This window comes from Diceros bicornis, chromosome 23 (assembly GCF_020826845.1).
Source record: "Diceros bicornis minor isolate mBicDic1 chromosome 23, mDicBic1.mat.cur, whole genome shotgun sequence".
Lineage (NCBI taxonomy): Eukaryota > Metazoa > Chordata > Mammalia > Perissodactyla > Rhinocerotidae > Diceros > Diceros bicornis.
This window is the reverse complement of record NC_080762.1, coordinates 42,661,824-42,683,143: the sequence shown is the minus strand read 5'-3', so window position 1 is coordinate 42,683,143 and position 21,320 is coordinate 42,661,824. Positions and strand designations below refer to the sequence as shown.

Genomic DNA, 21,320 nt, shown 5'->3' with positions numbered 1-21,320 from the left:
ATGTTCAGGGGTGTACATATATTAAAGCATACTTGCATATTTTTTACCCACCGACTGAAGACAGGAAATCCTGTCTTTCAGCTGCTGAGTCTCAGACCACTCTATCTGAATATTCTGACAAATGTGACCTTGTCCAGGTTCTGAAAAATTTAAATATTCCCTTAATGTCATTTCTACTTGACTTTAGGAACATGACCAAACTGCAAATTCATACCATTTAGTAAAAGTACAACATTCACATCCTGTTACCAATCCCCATCCAATTCCAATCCAATGACCCTGGGCTAGAACCTAATCCAAAAGATTACAAAGCAACAGCCTGATGAGTTGTCATGGCAACCCCTAGATGTCAGATACCTCATGTCTCAGGGCTGTAAATTCTCATTTTTAGTCTACTCATATCTGACTATTTCATGTATAACAACCAACTAAAATGCAATTTGATATGTCAGCTGCCAAACATAATAAAAGATGCCACTTGCTATTATAGCCAATAATAAAAGATTTCTAGTTGCTTCTGTTTTCAAAGATATAGCAAATCACTATGTATTCTAAGTCTATTGGGCTGGTCCTCAAAGAGAGACTATTTAGCCAGACTCCTCCATTTTTATTTAATTAGTCAATATTTAAGAGAGCCTTGGAGATGAAAAGAACTCTAGTGAAAGCTAGGCATTATTATTTTCTGAACTGGAGGAAATGCACTGATCTTCAAACTTTCAATAGACACAGTGTATTTGATCCAAAAGAGAAAACACACACACACCCTGACTGTGATCCAAGTCTTTCAAGGGCACAAACATACAAGGGTGTCTTGCAAGACTTTCAATTCTTTATAACTGGAGAAGAGAGAAATAGGTACTATTGAAATCCAGGTAATCCAAACATCTTGTTTTAATCAGCAATTTTGTTACGGGCTGAATTGTGTCCCCCCAAAATTCATGTGTTGAAATCCTCCTAACCCCCAGTACCTGACTGTATTTGGAGACAGAGCCTTTAAAAAGGTACAGGTTAAAAAAACAAAAACAAAAACAAAGAAGTAATGGTTAAATGAGGTCACAAGCGTGGGCCCTAATCCAATATGATGGATGTTCTTATAATAAGAGGAGATTAGGACATGGACCCACACAGAGGGAAGATCATGTGAGCTTTGGAAATCTACAAGCCAAGGAGAGAAGACTCAGAAGAAACCAACCCTACTGACACCTTGATCTCAGACTTTCAGCCTTCAGAACTGTGAGACAATAAATTTCTGTTGTTTAAGCCACCCAGTCTATGGTATTTTGTTATGGCAGCCCTAGCAAACGAATACAAGTTTCCACCCTTTTCACACTCTATATCAGTTCACGAGGAGTAGCCTTTATCTTGGCTATAATGGGGTCAAACTTACCTCTGCAGGTCTCTCTCCCTGCCTGCCTTCACCTGTTGCCCAGGTGGGGTTCATCAAGGACACACAGGGCCAGGCTGAACTCTAAGATAGTCGGGAGCTCTATGAGTTGGTTGACGCTGAGAGAACTCGCTTGAAATTCCCATTTGCTAAAAACACATCAAAATCACCTCTGTAAATAGCAAAATTGATGGCAAAGTTGTGTGTGTATTTTTATTCTCCCTGCTTATCATTTAGCAGAAATGCTAATGAGAAAAGAAATGTCCAGGAGATGAACAACAGGCCCAGAAGGACAAAGAAATGAAGACATAGATAACACACAAATCAGATCATCAGTCCTGAAATAATCCAGAAGTAGTCATATGATAAATCACACTACGTGGGGTTTTTTAATCCTAAAAATAAGCGGACTGTACGGAAGTGTAGAGAAGGGCTGCATATGCCCACAGCTTTGACCTACACTAACCAATACCTGTGTAGAGCTGCGAACTATTTTTCTGCTAAAACTTGAAGAGAACTTTTCTCCTTTTGAGTTTTGAAAATCAATTTCCACTACACTCTCTTACTATCTTCACAATAGCTGCCAGAAAGTTCAAAACCACATTTATGCCCGGTCTCTAGCAAGTCCATAGACAGTCTTCTTGGTATCTTTTATTAATTCCTAGCCTCATTTTCCTACTTTTTGTTATCAGTTCTAATAAGGTGTATCTCTGGAGTCAAATTATATCTTTTTGCAACAATGTGGGGTACCATTAAATAGACAGCCTTCATACAGCCTCAAATATTTATGGGTGCTTCTCTTCCAGAGCATCTTTTTGATCTGTGAGATGGGAGATTTCATGCTTAAATGACAATTTGTTTCAGTTCACAGGGAAGCTAAAACAACATCAATTTCTTATACTTGCTTTAATCATAATTTGAATTTATAAGCTAAAATACAGAAGAGAAGTATGCTAGGAAGCTGGGACCACGGTGAAGTGAGAAGCCACCCTTTCATATTTGGGGGCTTGCATTCATAATGTTGGCCAGCACCCAGAAGACATACAGATTCCCTGTGGCAAAGTACTTATCATACTATCACACAATCCGTTCTTCCGTGGGAGAGTCACTACAGGCTATCTACACCAACGTCTGCCCTGGGTACAAGTCATCAGCCTGCTTGGATGGGTCTTGTCTGCTTCCACCTGCCTGTGCACACAGGCTGCCAGCCCTGCTCCACCCCCAATAAAATTCACTCGACTATTTATAGTGGTGGCTTGGCATTACATAGATCTGGGTTTGAATTTTGCCTCCTTTACTGGCTGTGTGACCCTGGACAAGACATTAAACCTTCTCTGAGCCTCAGGTGCCTTATCTGAAAAGTGGGATAATAAAGAAAGTCTCTCTTGGGGTTTATGTGGGGATTAAATTAAATAATACACATCGGATCCTAAGCAAAATGTCTGGCATTACAGTCAACACTCAATAAATATTAGCTATTATTATTATCATGATCATTACTATAATCATTCTGTAAAGAACAGTTGGTGGTCAGTGTAACCTCATGGTCTTTATATCTCCCGAGGCTGTCAACAGGCTAATGTGAGAACTCTCCCAGGATCGTTTCATTTCTCTGTGATCAGAGAGAGTCAATCACAGTCCTGTGGACCAGGCAGAGGCACCTCACCTGAGCAGAAAGCGTGAGGACAGCCAACCCTTTGGTTTGGAACTATACGTACCTCACTTCACACACGGCATTTATATGTTCAGAGACCGAGTGTTTAAAGAATCAGATTTAGTTTTCCTGTTAGTCTGAAGAGCCGGTCTTCTTCGGGCTTTTGCTGGCAGAGCGGCAGGATGAGAACACTCCCTGGCTCCTTATCTCCACCTGCATCATCGATGCCAAGCCCGCACCAGCGTCTTCTGGGCTGTGCGGATTGGGGAGCCGGTGAGGTAGTTACGTTTCCTGGAAATACAGGCAGCAATTTCCTGTGGCTTCCTCTGTTTTTGATGTAGAGACGAGCACACGTACAAAGTAAACACATCAAGGATCAGAGCTTCAGTCGTGGTAGTGCAAATGCTGAAAAATATTGTCATTTCCTCATAAACAGATTCAGAAGTGCAAAGAACAAGCCATCTTCCAAAGAGCATTTCCCTACTCAGAATCTGTACAGTAGGGTTGTGCAGTGACACGGAGAGCAGAAGCTCACCTTCTCTGCTGGTACGCATATCTGTGACTTGCTGCTTGAGTTGATGAACATTTCCATGAACTGAGACCCAAGTGAGTAAGAACCAAATTTTCCATGAAGGCCAAAGTTTTGCATAAACTTTAGCCTGAAAAAGCTCTCGTCAGGTCACAGGGCTTCAGTAAAGATTTCTCTAGAATTTGGGGCCTGGTCAGAAAAAGTTCACCCCCTGAAGTGGAAAGTAGTAAAATTATTAGATGAACTTAACTGTTTACATAACTATCCCAAAAGACAGTTTAGGATTAAATAAAGCAATGTACACTACATCTGAGAAATAGTCAGGTTCACGGAAGGTTACCACAGTGTGTCCTTAGAACCAAAATGAAGCAAAGAAAAAGATATCTTGGTCAATGATACTAGAACCTGCTGAAGGAGTGGTAGAAAAAGGATGTGCTGTCTGAGCAGACACGGAATGGTTTTGGAGGCAGGCAGCCTAGTTCTGAATTCCACCTTTGCCCTTCACTAGCTGAGTGCCCCTGGGCAAGTGACTTAACTTTTCTAAACTTCTGCTTCCTCAAGTAACTTTTGTTTGTCCATCAAATAGCAAACTTTTGTTTGCTCCCCTTCCTGTGTGAAGAGCTGCCCCTCCACAACAACTGGGGCACCCATCATCATAACCAGTCACAGGACACAAGAACAATAGCTCAGTTACAGGAGACACCTTATTTGCAAGAGTTGCTATGAGAATTAAATGAAGTAATGTAAAGCAAACACAAAAAATGCTGGTTGCATTCCTAGAAAGATAGGTCAGCGTAGGTGCTGGTGTCTGACTGTATAAGTTCAAACCCCAGCTCCCTTCCCGAGGTACCTCTAGGTAAATTGCTTAACATCTTTGTTCTCAGTTTCCTAGTCTGTAAAAATGGAGCTAATAATAGTAACTACATCATAGGGTTGTGAGGATTGAGTCAATGTAGAGAAAGCATTTAGAACAGTGCCTGACACACAGTAAACATTGAATAAATGTTAGCTATTATGATTGCAAAAGTAGAGCTGTTCTGATTGCTATTCAAGACTGTGAAAGTCACTGATCTAGAAAGAAATACCCTTCAATAAGAAAAAGAATCATTCTTCTAGATAATCCAGCTTGATGGAAAATCCCTTAAGGACAATTAGAAAGAATTCAATTACCCTTATTAGAATTTTGCAAGCTCTAGTATTTGGCCTCCTGAGTGAACTTACTGACCAAGAGGATGTGGTCTGAGCAAATGACCCACTTTTATCAGTTGTGCTGCCTGATCTCCCTCCTTCTTATTGTCAAGGAACACAAGAGCATCTCAGTTATGAATTAATGGATCATAAATTTAATTATAAGTCAATTCTTGCAAGTCACATCTCTCAAGAAAAACTAATAAAACTTCTTTTGGTCCAGTGGTTATCCCAGGGCTATGGTCCTCACGACAACTACCCTGAACAACCAGCCAGCCTCACTCCTGTTGAAACCCATATTAATTGCAATTCAAGCCTATTTTATGTACTAATCAAATGCAGCTTCTCCTTCACTTCTGTTTCGTGTGTGATATAACCACTAACTCATTCATTCATTCATTCATATAACAAACTTGTATTGAGCACTCACTATGCGCCAGGTGCTGGATAAACACATGCGAGAAACAGTCCTCAAGATGCTTAGTCTAGTGAGGAAGGTACGTCAACTAACACTAGAAAACAGAGTACAGAGTCAGAGATGTACCTGAGGCACAAGAAGAGCTAGGCCTGCAGCATGGGACCCAGAAAGAATGCAAGCATTCAGCACAAAGCATTTTGGAAACCAAAGGTTTATCTAGAGCACAGAGGGAGTAGAGGGGGAAAGGGGAGAAGAGTAGAAAGATACGTAGGTCCTAGACACTCTGGGATATTAAGTACCTTGTAAAGGAATGTGTTCTGCTAAGGAAGAGAAGTCTTTGAAAGATTTTAAGCAAAATCATGACAAAACTCAGTTTTTCCTTTAGAAAGATCATGCCGGTTGGCAGTATGGAAGATGAACAAAGGGCTCATATGTGGAAACTGGGATGCCAGTAAAGAGGTTATTGTGTTTACCTGGAAGAGAAACGCTAAAGCCTGAATACAGGAGGAATAAAGGAGAGAGCAAACAAGAGAGACTCTGGGATTCCAGAAAATGGGAGGACCTGGATTCCATGAAACTATCCTACCTCAGCTCACTGGACAGAACACTGGACCTGTCACTGTTCAGATACTTCTTGAAGGAACTGATACTAGAGATTGAAATTGAAGACTACATGTGTTTACGCTAAGTCAATGGGATTTGTGAAACTATGCAAAGCCATTCTCCATGACCCAAAAGCGCCAACACTCTTATTTTAGGAGCCTGGGAGGAACTTGAAAATGCAGAGAAAGCACCCTTAAGCTAAATATTCACTCCTCCTCAGCAAGCAATTAAAGGTTATTATGACCAACCATGTCTAACAGGCTCAGAGACATCCTGACTTCTCTGTCATCCTCGTGGGCTAAATGAAATTCCCAGTGTAGTTTTATTTCCTCAGTATCTATTTCCTGCCACTTTACCTTCTAGAACGTTTTCCTTTTGAATTTAGCTGGATAAACGCCATGAGCCCTGCCATAATGTTAATACTCTCCGTGAGCATGCATTGTACATCACAAGAAGAGTGTCTGACCACGTCTGTTTGTTTGCTGACATTCAGGCCTCGAGAGAGGTGGGAAAGTTCTCAAAACAAACCAATAGTTTATTTTATCTTAAATAGAAAATGCAATGGAATCCCTTTTGTAACATTAGTTACACTGTAGCCAGCTTTTCTGAATGAACCTGTTGGGAAATATTGAGATCTCTAAATAAATAAGTTGTGACTTCCATTATATTTACCACATACAACTGTTGCGAAGGAAGAAGGGTCACAAGGAGGGTTAATTAAATCCAGATGAGAACTCCATCAAGGCGGAGACTCATGGCCTGATGGGTAACAAAGACAATGGTGAAGAGGGATAAAGGGGAACATCTAACATCTCATGCAGGGTCTTGTAGGGACAGCCAAATGAATTTTAATTTTAAAGGGACCCTGCTCATTCTAGAAATCAACATATACTGAATCCCACAGTTTCCTATATAAATACCAGAAAACATTTAGGAAACAAGATCAGTTTCTTTCTTAAATATCAGTACTTATCTGGTTCCATTATCAGTTTAAACTAAATTTATAAAACAATGGACCTGTCCCTTAGTCAAATATATTCATGTGTAAGAATAAAGTCATATTCTATATGAATCTAAGGGAGTTTTACAAGTCTCACATCCTCACTGGAAAAAATATACATATCTCTTTCTTTCTTTCTATCTATCTATCTACCTACCTACCTACCTACCTATCTATCTATTAGGAAAGAAAATTTAATGAACTCCCTGAAACTCTCAGAGAAAAATTATGGGAAGACACTCACTGGCTAGACACATTTCAATAGTGGTTACCATAGAAACGAGTTGGTAGATTTCATTTTTGGAGCTGTGCCTTTTGATAAAATATTAAATTTCTAAGAGTATCTGCATATACATACAATGGCACAACTGCATACGTCCATCTGAAATTACATGTTTAAAAAATTATTTAAACTAGTTCTACTTTTAGATTATTATATCTATAAAGAAAAAATTCATTCTTAATAAGCTGATTTTTACAAGTCTTTCTCTGCCTTTCCACTGTTTCATACTGGGAAGAAGCTGAAGTGAGGGCAGTAATGGCATAAAGACAGGAATCTAAGGAACCAGCTTGGTCTCGCTTAAGAGAGTCTCATGATGGCTTCCAAACCATTGCTGCTAATGTTCTCCAGGCCAACTAACTAGACAACTCTGGTAAACTGCTTTTAATTAAACTAATGCATCTTATTTTTCTATGACAAGATGGTTCTTTCTTACAATGTAAGAAATGATGACGTTTCCTCCTTGAGGGAGTAAGGGTCATAATATTGCCATATATGGAGTTCATCAGATGTCTCCTTTTCATTTATATTTAATACTACACTTGCTGTGAGCCTTAGAACCCTAAAAAGCACACAATGCACTTCATATTTTGAAAATTAAGAAAAATTATACATTTCAATACAGGATCAGAATTGCACAGTTAAACAATCACTAACTCAAATATTGTCTTTAAAGCGTAAGGGACAGGAGGTTAGTTGCTGCACTAAATTTTTCTGACTGAAAGCCACTGGGGTGTTTGCCGATCAATGCTATAAAGATACTTGGATCACAATCAATACACAACCCAAGATGTACAGGGTGTACCAGGAACAGCCTAACAATTGTTTGACCTGGGATCTAAGACGTCCATGAGCCACAAACCTGGGGATCTTTGAAACCGAGGTTGGTGGATTTAGTTTTCTGTTAGCAGGGAACATCCTGGCATTAAACCAAGAACCTCAATCCCCTTAAAACAAAGAATTTAGCAACAATCCTGACCTCCAGACATAAGAAGTAAATCACATTAACAGCTGAGAAGAGGCCATGAACTTTCTGTTTGAAGGTCAACTAGGAAAGAAAATAAGAGAAAGATCAACTGAAAATGTCATGAGTGAACCTGAGCCAGGTGCTGGCTCTGGAATTACAGCAAGGTCCCGATGAGACATTAAAGGAACACGGCCACTCTATAAAGCGTCGTGATTCTCTTTTTGCTTTAAAAACTATATACGTATAGATGTACATATTTCAATAATCTCTGGCAATAAGCACATATTTATATCTATAGCTATATATGACTAAGTCATAAATCTTACCTCTATGACTAAGAGATGGACCTTATCTTTATATGACTAAGAGATGATGGTTATCTTTGGTGAAACCAAAGGTTATGTTTGTTTTTCTAATATAAATATATAAATATATACATATACACACATATCTATATATATCTACACATACCTACATATATAATAGATATTCCATTTTTAAAAATTGAAAAAAAAACCACATAAAGATTAGTCAAATTGTGGAATAACTGGAAAAACAAATATATAAATCAACCCCAGAGCAAACCTCTACAATATTTCAGACTTGCTAAATAAAATAAAGACATAAAAATTAATCTTATAGCTCACAGGTATGTCCTACCCTTAAAACATTCTATTTGTACTAATTATGTACTAGGTCAAAAACAAGTTTATTTCAAAACATTTTGGAGTAAATGAAGAATATTGTTTTTTTAATACCATAATTTTTATTAAATATTAAAAAGTTTAACACATGCTAATCCTTTAAAAGTTTATTTTGCCTTGTAAAAATGTAAAGTAGGTTGTAAAGTAATTCTAAAATCAATGAGGAATGTTTTATGCTTCAAGGAGCTAAACTAACTACATTCAAAAATTTTAAATGATGCAAATTCTTAAATATAATTTGCGACCAATGAATTTTTCAAACATTTTAAAAATACTTTGCTTTGATGTAGGATTAAATCCATAATATTTAGTCAAGATTTTTAAAATACTCTGCTACTGTCTGCTTTACAAAAGTTTTATATTAAGAAAAAGAACACAAGGAAAAGTAATTGTTGTTCCTCATCCTCCATTATAACGTAACCTTACAAGAATCACAAATTAAATAAGAGGAGATATAGTTCAAAAATCTTAAATATTCATCACAGAACAAGAAAGCAAACTGACTTTCCAAACCATGGTCTACACAAAATCAACTATTAATCCTCAGCATGTGGATTGCCTGCTTTGTGGATTAGCTGGAGTGAACACTAACGACCACATTAGCTTTACCCTGCCAGCACCAAGTCCTTATCTCCCGCATCACAAACATTTGCAGGCTACAGAAGACAACCAAATGTTAATATTGCCTCCAGCCAAACATAATTAAGAAGCTAAATCTGCTAACTCCCACTAAAATAACATAATGCTACTTCCAAATTGATAATAACATTTGAACTCTATCATTCTTCTGTATGAGACCAGAAACTGAGTTGACTAAATATGTATATATGATTCCCGTATAATATATAACATAATATATATGTATAAGTGATTATAATGTGTCACTTAATAATGCATTAAAAGTGCTGGGATGACAATTCTCAATGGCAGGTGTTGGTCTGTGGGGTGGTTTATCTACCACAGCTAAAATCAACCAAGTCCTGCTACCTGATCACTTTAAATGGCATGTTGGCTAGAACTAGCTTCTCCAAATGGCTTCCCTTCTCACCTACTCCCACAGGCGGCTAGGGGCAGGTTGGGATGGAGAGTCATACACATTCATGTTCCCCTAGTGGTCAACTGCAGTCGGATTGTGTCATATGACTCTTCTCTCCTCCAGTGGTCTCATTTCCTCATCTACAAGATGGGAATTGCTGTGACATTTAAAAGATATATAAAAATGAAACATTTAGCACAACACTAAAAGCACAATAGCTACTAGCCTCATTTTCACCCTCAGCTCCTGTCTGCTGTCAAAAGCCAGGTGGGACCCCGCTAAAGATAGGGTGAGAGGAAAAGAGGGGTGGGATGTGGGCAGGAGGAAGGGAATCTGTCAGTCACAAAGTGCTCAGCTCTCCTGCTCCCCACCTGCCCCTCGCAACTTGAATTGGTTGCCATAGGGAATCGCCAAACTTGCTTCTTATTTTTTTAAACTACCCATTACTAGCTAAAGATTAATGAGATAAATGTAAGATAAATGAACAAAAATTTTAAAAATAATTAGACATATAAGGTAGGAGCAGATTGTATAACAAAAGTTATACCCAGGGTTTTTTTTTGTTTTGGGATATTATTCTGTTGGAGCTGACTACAATCTATTTTTAAAATTTACTCTTAAGCTATTTTTATTAGTAGATTTTATTCTTTAGGGCAGTTTTAGGTTTATAGAAAAATTGAGCAGAAAGGTCCCCCTCCTCCCAGTTTCTCTTGTTGTTAACATCTTGGTACATTTGTTACAATTAATGAATCAACATTGATACATTATCACTAACTAAAATCCACAGTTTACCTTAGGGCTCACTCTGTGTTACATAGTTCTACAAGTTTCACAAATGCTTAGTGTCATCTATCCACCATAACAATATCATACAGAATAGTGTCACTGTCCTAAAAATCCACTGCACTCTACCTATTCAGCCTGCCTATACTCCCCGCCCACAAGCCTCTGGTTGCCACTGCTCTTTTTACTGTCTCTAGTCTTGCCCTTCCTGTAGTTGGAATCTCACAGTATGTAACCTTTTCAGACTGGCTTTTTTCATTAACAATATGCATTTAAGGTTTCTCCATGTCATGATGGATGGACCTTGAGGGCTTTACGCTAAGCCCAATAAGTCAGAGGGAGAAAGTCAAATACCGTATGATCTCACTCATAAATAGAAGATAAAAACACCACACACACACATAGAGAGAGACTGGACTGGTGGTTACCAGAGGGGAAGCGGGGAGGGAGGAGGGTGAAAGGTGTGATTAGGCACATGTGCATGGTGATGGATTGTAATTAGTCTTTGGGTGGTGAACACGATGTAATCTACACAGAAATCGGAATATAATGATGTACACCCGAAATTTATATAACGTCATAAACCAATGCTACCACAATGAAAAAAAAAAAGGTTCCTCCATGCCTTGATAGCTCATTTCTTTTTAGTGCTGAAAAATATTCCATGGTATGGATGTACCACAGTTTATCCATTCATCTACTGAAGGACACTTTGGTTGCTTCTAGTTTTGGGCAATTATGAATAAAGTTGCTATAAACATTCACATGCAGGTTTCTGTGTGGACATAAATTTTCCACTCCTTTGGGCAGAAATCTAGAATCACAATTGCTGAATTGTATGATAAGCCTATGTTGACCCTTGTATGAAACTGCCAAACTGTCTTCCAAAGTGGCCTTCTGTGATATTTAAAAATCCATTAACCAAAGTGCATCTCTTATTCTATCTATACAATGTGACCAGAAAACATTCCTAGTACATTATCTGTGATCTATCTAAGTGAAGGACAGTTAACTTTCAGAGTATGACCAAATTTATAAGACAATTTGAAAAATTCAGGAGTCCTGGCTGGTGACTTTGGGCAAATTACCTGATTTCTACAGCTTCAAAAAATGTAACTAGTCATGAAGATCATCTTTAAAATCCCTTATGGTTATTAAATTTTATGTGATTCTTAGGAAAGCAATTAATATTTTTGTGATATCACAATTCCATTTGATTTTTAAACTAATTTATTTTCGTATCATTTTCAATGAAATCTTAAAAATCTGTAGTTTAGACTCTGGAGAAAATGTTTAATGATCAAGATAGTGAAAACCACTTGGATTGCTGAACCATTGTTTTTGTTACTGTTTGGTTTTGGAACATAAAAGTTTTGTCCTGCTAACAGAAGAAAACATTATTTTTCATTGGAGACATTTTCTGACTAGTATTATGGTATTTCCATAATCTTTATCCCTATTTCTACACCTACCCTAACCTTATGGAGTAATTATTGCATCCCCTTTGAACTTTAGAGTCTGGCAACACTGGGGAAGAACTCTATGAACTTAGCAAAAATAAGGATTGGTCCAAAAAAAGCAAATTTCTTTTCTCGGCATTTAAATAGTTTTCTTTGTCATAAACAGATTTACTACTAAAACAGTTCCCCCCTTAAAAAAAACAGCTCTAAAAGTCATTACCTACAATGTAGTAAAATTCTATTAATTGAAATAATTGTATTAAGGAATAATAAAACTCAGTTATAGGACATTTAAAAAGAAATACAGTTTTATGACTTTCATGTAAATATAATAATAGCTAACATTTACTAAATACTTACTATGTACTAGATGCTATTCTAAGGTCTTCCAATATATTCTTTCTTTTTTTTTTTTTTTAATGTGAGGAAGATCAGCCCTGAGCTAACATTCATGCTAATCCTCCGCTTTTTGCTGAGGAAGACTGGCTCTGAGCTAACATCTATTGCCAATCCTCCTCCTCTTTTTCCCCCAAAGCCCCAGTAGATAGTTGTATGTCATAGGTGCACATCCTTCTAGTTGCTGTATGTGGGACGCGGCCTCAGCATGGCCAGAGAAGCGGTGCGTGGGTGTGTGCCCAGGATCCGAACCCGGGCCGCCAGTAGCAGAGCGCGCGCACTTAACCGCTAAGCCACGGGGCCGGCCCCCAATATATTCTTTCAATTAGCCTTCAAAATAACCCCATGAGGTAATTATTATCATTGCTTCCATTTTACAGAATCAGAAACTGAAGCTCAGGAAAGTCAAGCAGGGGCTCTGCTGTGATCTCTCCAGCCTCTCTCTCAGGACTGCAGCCCTGACCCAGAGCCCCTGGATAATGGCTGGGCCCAAAATTCTCATGGACAGACACTGCTGCCTACTTGGACAGACCAGTATTAATGGCTTCTGGGGTCTCCATGTGTGTATACTGCCCACCTGCCCCAGACCCCCTCTCCCTACACACGTGCGTGCACATACACATAAACATGCCCATGTGTGTGCTCTGGGCTGTGCCTCACAGACGCTGCCTGTGCTATAGGGACCACTGTCTGGTACCATATTTGGCACATCCCATGTTCAAGTGCTGGACTTGACTCCTCCATAGAAGCTGGTCTCATCTCCCTTGAGCCCTCATCTACTCCAACAGGTCCTTCTAACTCCAGGTAATCTTCCTCAGCCTGTTGAAATCAACCAAGCAAGAATCATGAAGGATAAACCATGCCTAATATAAGTTTTGCTCTAAAAATAGATTTTAGTGATTTTTTAATAAACTGCTAAAAACAGTTGTTTAAGCATTGCCAACTCCTCCTTAAAATATAATTCATTTTTTAAACTAAGTAGACATTTCTAAACTGGCTGAAAGTAATTTGCTCTCTTAAGTAGGTAAATATATCCTTTATACATTCATTTACATCATTCATTAGTTTACTTAGCTCCATTCCTACACAGACGAACTTCAGACCTAGCTTTGAGCCAACTAGAAATAATTTGAATTTGAAATGAGAAGTCTGGATTTTAAAAATCTTTAGTATTTGGATTAAAAATTCTTTTTAAAGGAGAGGAGAACAGAGCTGACAAAAATCTATGAAGCCTTGCCCTCCAGGAATCTGTTTCAAAGGTGTCCAGGCCTAGATCCTCATTCTATGACAGGAGGCTCGCAGTGACAGAATAATGAGGCACTAAGAGGTAGAAGGGATGACAGCTCAAGAAGCTAAGAAGGGAAGAGAAGTGGGAAGGAAGTGACAGAAGTTAAACTGGAGTGATAAATTGGTAGGTTGAGTCTGAGTGATTATTGCTGGAAGAGAATGAACAGGGGGTCCTTTACTCAACCTAGAATGGAGGGAGCCAGGAACCACTAAGTTAAAATCAATCGTAAATGTACGTATAACCCTAGGGGTCCAATTTTATTCTGTTTTTCCGTGCCTCTACCATACTCTCTCGCCTTTTAAATAATTAGCACACAATAGGTATAAAGCAGAGTAAATTACTGTACTTTTATAAGTGTAATGTGTACAATGAAGATGATCAATTTCTAAAAGTTGTAATAAAATACCTACTTGTATTATAATTGTCCCACTTTTATTATTACTGTCATTCACTGAAAACAATTTCTTCCAACTAACCTGAAAACCTCAGGTTCATCCTTCAACTTCTGCTTAAAGACAGGTTTCAACAACTTTCCATACAAAAGAAAAAATCAGTTATGTTGGTGTCGAGGCTCCCTCTGCCTCCCCCAATCCCTCCCTAACTGGCTGTCTGATATACTGCAGTGTGTTAACGAACAGACGTTCACCTGAAACAAAATAACACGTTCTCTTAAAAAACATAGATTGAAAAAAGTCATTTACTTACTTACTGTTTTCAGGGTTACTCCCAATTCAAGAAAAATGGATACTTATTAAAATTCGGATTTATAAAAGATAAACTACATGATATAAATGGATTTATCGAAAGGTTACTTTAGGTAAAAGATGATCAAGTATATTATAGTACAATCTGATTTATAAAATCATATTTCATTACAAACATTCCAGGAACACAGATGCTCCATAAAGCAAGGTACCTCTGCTTGAACACCAATGTGGCAGTTAAATAGAATTTGATCAGGAAAACGAAAATTTACACTGAAATTGTTAGGTATAGCACGTGGAAGTATTTAAAAGAAATCTAACATTCAAGTTTTATGACCACTTCCTTTAAATACACATAAAAAGTGTATTTGTCAACTTAAGATACTTGTTGAGTCAAGTTTTCAATATTAGAAATGTGAAATGGCTTCAAATGTCAGGTTAGTATAAAAATGTTTTTACTTTTTGATAAAGACTAAACTAAAGACCATGAATAAGTTACTGACCCACATATGACTACTATAACAAGAACATGGATACAGTTCAAAAAAGGAGACTTCGTATTCTCATTTGGAGAGGACTGTTACAGTGCATCTTTAGTGTCTTTAGGCAAGTACTAATTTATTAACTGCTATCAAACAGCAATATTATATTATTTAAGGTAACTAAAATCACCCTTTTCTGAACTTGGAGGAACTTTTTCGTTCCTCTAAAGTATAGCCTCTACCTACTTTCTCAGTCTGCTATCTTCCTATCCACTATCACCCACCTTCTGCTTCAGTCAAAGGGGGCTAACTGGAGTTACAGAGAGCAGACAAAACAGCCATGATCCCTGATGGGGCTTACTGTCAAAAGGGATAGAAAATCATTAAATAAACAACCACAGAGGTAAACATGTAATTAAAATTCTAATAAGGGCTAAGAAAGATAGAAGAAGGGAAAGTATGAACAACTAGGGGGTGCTCATTAAGGGTAGGGATCAAGGAAGGCTTCTCAAAGGAAGTGATTTAAGATGAAACTGAAGGATGAGCAAGAGTTAGAAAAATGAAAAGTGGGGTGGGGTGGGCATTTCAGGCAGAAGGAGCAGCCTCCAGGAAGAGCCTGGCCTCTGGTCAGAGTGGCTGGTGTGAGGTCAATGATGGGAAAATGGCCGGATGAGACCGGAGAGCTCAGCTGGGGCCAGGTCAGCAGAACCCTGTCGGCTCCACAGAGGAGGCTGGATTCTTTGTGCAGTAGGAAGCCATGGGAGGGCTGATGAGGAGTAGGATGAACTGACGGCTTCAGTATTACCCTGTCCTCAGGGTCATGGAACTGCCTTTTATTGGGTTTCTCTTCCTCTTTAGGTGTGGAATCAAAAGAGAGTTGAAAAAATTGGGAAGATTTTACACACTTTCCTGCTATCAGAGAATTCAAATACAAAAACATTAACAACTCAGAAACAATGGAGAGCTTTCAGAAGATCTATGGTCTCTGATTCAGAGGTAAACTCTGTCTTGTGGCATGGGAAAGAGTGACTAGGTAAGATGATTTTCCTTTATCACAGCTCAGAATCATAATGGAAATGACTCAAGATGCCACCTTTTGGAAGATGGGCGACCGTTTCTACCGTGGGAACAGAGTGAGGGTTTGCCAAATATCAGCCGAAAGGAGAGATGCACTCTTGCTCTTGGTTACAGCCAGGCGCAGTGCTGGGATGAGACACAATAAAAATCTGGGCAGGCGACATGGCTTCCTACCGTCTACCTCCCAGGACTGCGAAGGCCATGGCAATGCAGGGTGCCTTTCCCTAGGAGAAGGAAGTGAACCTCTGTGTAAGCCACATTTTGTGCCTACTACCTAATAATAATATTAGATACAAAATAAAGTGTTCATTGGAACATTTTAATATGTCACAAAAACAAAATCTAGGGTTGAGCAATAAAAAGTAACACTAAGTGTTTTATCCAGACACAAATAAACCCTATCAAAATTTACATTTTTCCAACAGAATAGAAAATTTAAATGAAAACTCCACAGAACAAGACTATAATTTATTTCACAGGTCGTAGGTTTTTAAGTGAGAGATGTTCTTCCTTCCTTTCTCCCCACCCACAGAGTTTGGGCCATTTCTAGATGATGTTTAGCCGACATTCTTTTAAAAGACCCAAAAAGAGGTGATGCACACTCAGTGGAAAGGTAGTGTTCCACCAATTTTCGTAAATACTGATCTAGACCTGAACTTTTGATTTCTGAAAGAAAGAACAAGATGATTCACATATGCCTAAGGAAAAAGTAGGTCTGGTGGCCAATATGAAAGAATTGAACTTAAAGTGAATCCTGTCCAAATTTTAGACAAATCATTTAACATATTCTCTTTCCTTTCATCATGTCTACACTAAATATACCATTTTTTCCCAGTTTAAGAAAAATTGATCTACCAAAATCAGAATTTATAAATAATTAAGAAATAGTTATTTGTTTTAAAAATCACTTCACCTTATGAAAAGAATCAGTTTTCCACATATATTAGAGATCACTTATAAAAATGGATTTACTGTTTCAGAAATATTTTTTCAAAAACACATCTGCTATGTCAAATAAGCCTCACTGTTACCCATCCCTCCCTCCCTCCATCCATCCATCCACTCATTCATTTATGCGACAACCAGTGATTGAGCCCTGCTGTGGGCCAGGACTGCTCTCAGCATTTGTGACACAGCAGCGAACAGAATGGTCTCGACTCCCTACCCTTATGGAGCCTGCATTCTCGTGTTATCCCCTGAGAGCTACAGAACTGACTGGGAAGGAAAGGGAGCTTTTAAAAAATAATAAACATTTCAGTTTTGCAAGATGAAGAAGTTCTAGAGAACTGTTACACAACTATGTAACTATAGTTAACACCACTGAATCGTACACTTAAAAATGGTTAAGAAGGTAAATTTTATATTATGTGTTTTTTACCACAATTAAAAAAACTAAAATAAAATAAATTCTAAAAAGGTCAAAAATAAACATAGTCAATATTAACTGAGAACTTCTCACAGACTAGGTTCTACTCTAAGCAGAGTATCATCTCGTTTCATCCTCATGACAACTTTAGGAGGAAGGCACTATTATAATCCCTATTTTACAGATGGGTACAGTGAGGCACACAGAGGTTAAGAAACTTACCAAAGATCATATATCCAAGATATGGAGCTGAGCTACAAGCCCAAGCAATTTGACACCAGCAACTTGTCTCCTAACTCCATATAACAAGTTGTGAAAAGCAATACCATTTTCAATACGAACTATAGTTAATAGTATGGAAATAGTAATAATAATATGATAATAGTAAAGTAGTTGTAATCACCTCTGTTTTCATTCTTCAATTTGTTTTTTAAAATCTTGATGATCTGTAACCCAACTTACTGCCCTTTTGATGGTTATTTTTCCTAAAACCCTAAGCATTGAACAAACCACTTTCAACCACGTCTCTCTAAGCCATAATATTCTTTTCCTACAAGTGGAAAAAAAAAATCACACAGGATGGTTTCTTTTAAAACAGACATTACTGAAACTGTAAATATTTTTAGCCCTTTGTACTTTTCATCCAGCAGGTTGGTTGAGAATAATATAGAAACATTTAAAAATAGCCCTTCAGAACTCTGTAAACCATTAAATAGTTGAGCACATACCAAGCACCTGCTTGATTCGTCTTAACACTATTTTGCTAGTCATACAAAAAAAGAAAACCTTTTTGGTTTCAGAATTTTTCTCCCTTAAAAACCAAATGAATCCCCAGGGCATTTTGCGCAAGGTTGCCCTCTCTCTCCTAACTCAGAAGGGGACACCTGGCCTAAGTCATGAGTAACTAATGAAGATGCAACTTTCCCCTCCGAGCAACACACCTCATAGCATGTGAGAAACACCTCCCCAGACGGGGGCCCTTATAACAATTGTTAGGATTTTAACAGAAAGTTCCTTTTGTTCTACAGTTTATAGAAGTTATTCAGGGTGACATGAAGATACATGATGTAAATCTGTACAAATATAGGAAGGTGACAGTGGTGACAGCGGATGCACCCTCTGAGCTGTGTTTCCAGGGATGGGAAAGCACAATCCATAGATGTCAGAAGGACAGAAAGAAGGAAGAAAGGGGGAAGGAGGGAAGAAAAAAATAACTTATTTAGAATCTACTATAGTCAAATACTTTTTGCTTTGCATCAAACTTTCATCTATGGTGTGAACAGCACTATGTTGTCACAAAACTGAAGTAGCCAGCCTGGACAAACATAAACATCACAGTATTTCAAAGTCCAAATAACAGAGGCACTGGTTTTAAGACTGCCCAGATATCCTTATTTAACAATACAGAGATTAACACAACTTGGTGCCTGACAGCTTTTTCCTTCCAGCCAAATTTGATGAAGACTTTATAACATCACCTGCCATAATCGAAATTCCCTGGAACATGAGAAGGTCTCTGACTCAAACCAAAGAGAAGTGGTTAAAAAACATCATGTGTTAAAAAGACTCAGCTAAGCAGAGCTGTAGGGTGAAAACACACTGTACTGTCTAAATGGGACACTTCCATGAGTGAACGCAGATGTTATCAACCAATCCAGGACAGGGGAGTAAACTGGACAATCCTGGGCAAACCAAGACTTACGGTCACCTACCTGTCATCCACATCCCACAGCTATGGGCTCCCAAAGGCAAGGGTATAACCAGGCTCCAGTGGAAATCATTTTGTTTCCTTTGACAGTTTTAGGTCTCCTAAGATGTATGAGACAATGCTAATAAGATGTAAATTTCCTACTCAGCTTAATTTTTCAAAATCTCTTTCCTTAAAAGTAAAATTCAGAAAGCATGCCTTCTTCTGGCTTTACCATTCAACTTCCCCAGGCACAAATGATCAGCAGTAAGACTCTATCTAAAGGAAAAATAAGTGGATATCATCCTGGATTGAGGTCTGGATTTGGCTCATTTTCATCAATGACTGAAACAAAGATCCAGAAGACATATTGGTATGAAAACGCAATTCCAGGGACGCCAGAAACAGGATTCCAAAAGTTCTTGTCAGATTAGAAATGGGCCAAAATGAATATGATCAAGTTTACTAGATTTCAATGTAAGGTTCTGCACATTGAGTGCATCGGGGTCTGGAGGCTTCCTGATTCGATATAGGCAGTGTGACAGGGCTGCCAAAATGCCCTCTTGGGCTGCATTAATAATGGCACTGTTCTCAAGGCCAGAGAAGTCAAAGACCCACCATACTTGGCTCCCATCAAACTACTCATGGAGAACAGCTTTAAATTTTGCCCATTACATTTTAAGGCACTTTCTCATAAACTGGAGAGTGTGAAAAGGAGGGCGACCAGAAAGATGAAAGAACTATATACCATGAGGAATACTGAAGGGAACTGAGCATAACCAGCTCGGAAAAAGAAGACTTACAGAAGATGATGGGGCTGTCTCTATTTAAATAACAGAAGATTTGCCGTGTGGACTGATAATTAGACTTATCTGCTATACAGAAATTAGGATCCCTTATTAGAGGTGTCTGCATTTGATGGTGTTGAACTTGAAGATGTTTGAGGTCCTGCCCACTCTAACAATCTATAATTACACGAGGGAAAGTGCCACACTCTTCATGAAATCAAACACTAAGAACTGGCCTGGGGCTGCACCAACAGATTTTCTTCATGTATTGCAGCGTTCTTTTCTAGCCAACCTGAAATATGGACGTCAAAGCATTTTTAATGCATCTCATGGAAGAGTCCACGTGTACTGGAAAGAGAAAACACAGCAGTAGCTACACCATATATTTCATATTTGACCTGAAATTGGCCACGCAGAAGCCCTAGTCATCATAAAGGACTTCTCTGTGGTCAAACACAAAATGTACATAGAAATAAATACAAACATCACTGCCAGACTATTTTTTAAAGCTATCATTGCGCAAGTTGCTTTTAATATACAAAGAATTCTTATTCCAAAAGATCTTTTGTACACAATCATGCAATATATCTTTATTTTTGTCTTACTGGTTAGCATCCTTAAAAAAATAGATTTCAGGGGCCAGCCCGGTGGCGCACGCGGTTAAGTGCGCGTGCTCCACTGCGGCGGCCCAGGGTTCACCGGTTCGGATCCCGGGCGCGCGCACCCATGCACCGTTTGTCAGGCCATGCTGTGGTGGCGTCCCATATAAAGCAGAGGAAGATGGGCACGGATGTTAGCTCAGGGCCAGTCTTCCTCAGCAAAAAAAGAGGAGGATTGGCAGATGTTAGCTCAGGGCTGATCTTCCTCACACACACACACAAAAAATAGTTTTCAAAATATCTACATCCATTTATAGAAATTTAAATGCAAGTAATTTAGCAACAAATCACAACCACCAAAAAGAGCTTAAGTGAAAGAACTCTAGAGCCAGAAATAAAACCAAAAAGATAAGACATATTAGAAAAATAGAGAGACAGAAATAAGGTGATCGACTATAATCTCAATATCTAGCACACAGTTTAGCAAACAGTTGGTGAAGAGAAATACACGCTCCCTACAGGTAGACTCAATTAAGTATAGAGCACAATTTATTCATGAAAAAATAACTGAGTGCGTGAGTCTTTCGAGATCTTTTCAAAATTACCCGGAAATATTCACTAAACTTAAAGAAAACTGATGCATTAAAGCAAGCTAATAAAATGAAGCAGACTGGCCCGTTCCTCTAAGGGAACAGTGATAAAATAATTTGCTAGGTCTAAGCCCTGGACCACCCAATGGGGTCACATCCTGCAAACTTGAGGAAGGGTGATTTCAGGCCAGTTTTTAATTAATTGCTCTCGACCCCTTTGAATTGACAATATGTTTGGTGTTAAGAAAATAAAAGGAACAAGAGTAGAAAAAAGGGTATTATCTTATAGTGAGTGCCTGTTCCTATATTTAGAGTATGTACCTTGTTTAAGAACTAT

General features: G+C 38.4%; 1 protein-coding gene across 1 annotated transcript in view; it reads right to left on the bottom strand.

Moving 5' to 3' along the window:
• Positions 1–21,320, bottom strand: part of BACH2 (BTB domain and CNC homolog 2) — a 322,647-nt gene that overhangs the window by 264,918 nt on the left and 36,409 nt on the right. The gene's annotated exons all lie outside the window — the stretch shown is intronic.